Source organism: Phyllostomus hastatus, unplaced genomic scaffold (assembly GCF_019186645.2).
Source record: "Phyllostomus hastatus isolate PE091 unplaced genomic scaffold, TTU_PhHast_1.1 phas_scaffold_1674, whole genome shotgun sequence".
NCBI lineage: Eukaryota > Metazoa > Chordata > Mammalia > Chiroptera > Phyllostomidae > Phyllostomus > Phyllostomus hastatus.
The window spans coordinates 31,330,145-31,333,235 of record NW_025334011.1 but is presented as its reverse complement, the minus strand read 5'-3'; the positions used below and the strand labels follow the sequence as shown (position 1 = coordinate 31,333,235).

General features: G+C 35.0%; 1 pseudogene; it reads right to left on the bottom strand.

Moving 5' to 3' along the window:
* Positions 1–2,048: 2,048 nt before the first annotated feature.
* Positions 2,049–2,562, bottom strand: LOC123831295 (annotated as a pseudogene).
* Positions 2,563–3,091: the final 529 nt, after the last annotated feature.

Sequence of the window (3,091 nt, the reverse complement as noted above, 5' to 3'; positions counted from 1 at the left end):
TGCTGTTTTGATTGTAGTACAGTTTGATATCGGGTAGCATGATGCCTCCAACTTTGCTCTTTCTCAAGATTTCTGTTGCTATTCAGGATCTTCAGTGGTTCCATATAAATTTTTGGAGTATTTCATCTAGTTCTATGGAATACACCATTGGTATCTTGATAGGGATAGCATTGAATTTATACATTGTTTTGGGTAGTATGGACATTGTAACAATGTTAATTCTATCTATGAATATAGTATATGCCTCCAATTATTTGCATCTTCTTCAGTGTCTTATGATTTTCTGAGTACAGGTCTTTTACCTCCTTGGTTAAATTTATTCCTAGGTATTTTATTTTAATTTTCTGATGCATTGTAAATGGGGTTGTTCTTTTAATTTCTCTTTCTGATAATTCATTATTAGTGTATAAAATGCAATCAATTTCTGAATATTTATTTTGTATACTTCTACTTTATTGAATTAGTTCTAATAGTCTTGTGGTGGAATTTTTAGGGTTCTCTATGTATAATAACATGTCATCTGCAAATAATGACAGCTTTCCTTCTTCATTTCCAATTTAGATGACTTTTTTTTTCATTCTTATTTGATTGTTGTAGGTAAAACTTCCAACACTATGTTGAATAAGAGTTGTGAAAGCAGACATCCCTGTCTTGTTCCTGATATAAAAACTACTTTTAGCTTTTCCCTGTTGAATATGTGGTTAGCTGTGGTTATGTCATTTATGGCCTTTATTATGTTGAGGTTTGTTCCCTCTCTTCCCATTTTGCTAAAAGGTTATTTTTTTATTATCATAAATGGGTGCTGGGTTTTGTCAAATGCTCTTTCAGCATCTATTGCTAAGATCATGTGATTTTATATTTTATTTTGTTTGCATAGTATATCATCTTAATTGGTTTACAGATATTGAACCAACCTTACATCCCAGGAATAAATCCCACTTGATCACCTGTATGATCTTTTTAATATATTGTATATTTCAGTTTTCTAATATTTTGTTGAGGATTTCTGCATTTATATTCATCAGGGATATTGGCCTATAATTTCCTGGTTTTAGTAATGTCTTTGTTAGGAATTAGAATACGGATAATGCTGGCCTCATAAAGTAAGCTTAGGAGCCTTCCCTCCTCTTGAATTTTTTGAAATAATTTGAGAGCGGTGGGTGTTAATTCTTCTTTTAATATTTGGTAAAAGTTCACCTGTGAAGCCATCTGGTCTAGGACTATTGTTTTTGGGGAGTTTTTAAATTACAATTTCAATTTCATTGATCATAATTGGTCTATTCAGATTTTCTGTTTCTTCTTGATTTAGTCTTGGAATATTTCACATTTCTAGGAATTGGTCCATTTCTTCAGGTTGTCCAATTTGTTGGCATATAATTGTTCATAGTATTTTCTGATAATCCTTTGGATTTTTGTGGTGTCAGTTGTCACTTCTCCTCTATCTGACTTTACTTATTTGGGTTCTTTCTCTTTTTTTTTTTTTGATGAGTCTGATTAATAGTTTTTTAATCAGTTTAATTAATTTTTTAACACACTCATTTATCTTCTTATTTTATTTACTCCCACTCAACTGTATGTTCTATGTAGGGCCTGATACATATGTTATTTGATGTTATTTAACAGCTACTGAAGTCAGACGATCCAAGGCCATCATTATGCTAAAATTAATGTTATTAATGGAAACTAACAGATACTCCCAGAATTGGTTTTTACCTCCTACATGGGAATGTATTCAAGAAACCCAGAACTGGCTTGCTGGTCTGATTCAACCCCTCCCATTCATCCATCCCTATTTACTAATGGCATGGAAAGGGGGTTCTTTAACAAAGCATTCTATGTAACATCTCTACCAAACTAAACATAAACTTTTTTTGGTAGTTAAATGCAGAAGGTTGATTTTTTTTCACCCTTTCCTCCTTCTACATGGTAAGTGAAACTCTATCTGGCTTGAGAGTAGACTCTATCTGCTAATCTTTAGCCAGTGAAGAAGATTCAGAGAAAATAATACAACCATCAACTAGAAAAAGAAGAGACAACAAAGGAAATATTTAAGCTGTGGCCTCAGTCATGCATTCTTGTGTAAGGTGCCATGATTTGCCACAGAAGTAACAGTTGACTTCACTTGTCTTGCTGCAGTTGATGGCTACATGACCAGTTTCGCTACACCTATAGCACTTCACTTTGGTGCAGTCTTTTTGAATATGTCCAAATTCTCCACAAGAATAATACTTCTGCTCATCTGCATAGTTACGGTCTTGAGCCAGATGGTCTGGTTTGCCACAGTTGTAGCAGCATTGTTCTCAGTCTCTCTTAGTTTCTTTGCAGTCCTTGGCAATGTGGCCATCTCTACTGCAGTTATAGCAGGCATCCTTCTGAAGATCACAATCCTTGGCAAGATGACCAGACTCACCACAGCAACAACAGATGTCTGGAAGAGAGGAGGAAACAAACAGGAAACCACTCTGCCATGGCTTCGAATTCCACAATCATGCCCTCCACCAGTAGGTCATTCCCAGGCCCATGGCCAGATCGTCCACTCTTGAAGCACTCACTGCTGCTCATGGCTGCAAGTTAGATCTTTGTCATCTGAGCTGGCCTGTAGCAATAGAGACTGAGATGCAGGCCAAGGTAGGTGGCTCATATGATAGCAGTTCTTTATTTTCAGGAGAGTCTTTGCCTGCACCACATCAATTTTGTTTATCTTTTCAAAGAACCAGCTGTTAGTTTCATTGTATCTTTTGGTATTGGATCTTTGGTATTATTTTTTGGACTCTATTTCATTTATTTCTCCTCTGAGCTTTATTATTTCTTTTTTTTCTTCTCACTTTGGGCTTCTTTTGATTTTTCCTTGATCTTGTTGTTAATCCATTCATTGTTTTGTAATATGTTATTTAGTCTCCATGTGTTTGTGTGTTTTTTACTTGTTTCCTGTAATTGGTTTAATGCCATTATGGTTGGAGAAGATGCTTGATATGGTTTCAATCTTCCTATATTTATTGAGACTTGTTTTGTGCCCTAACATGCAGTCTTTCCTGGAAAATGTTCCATGTGCACTTGAAACGAATGTATACTCTGCAACATTGTTGTGAAA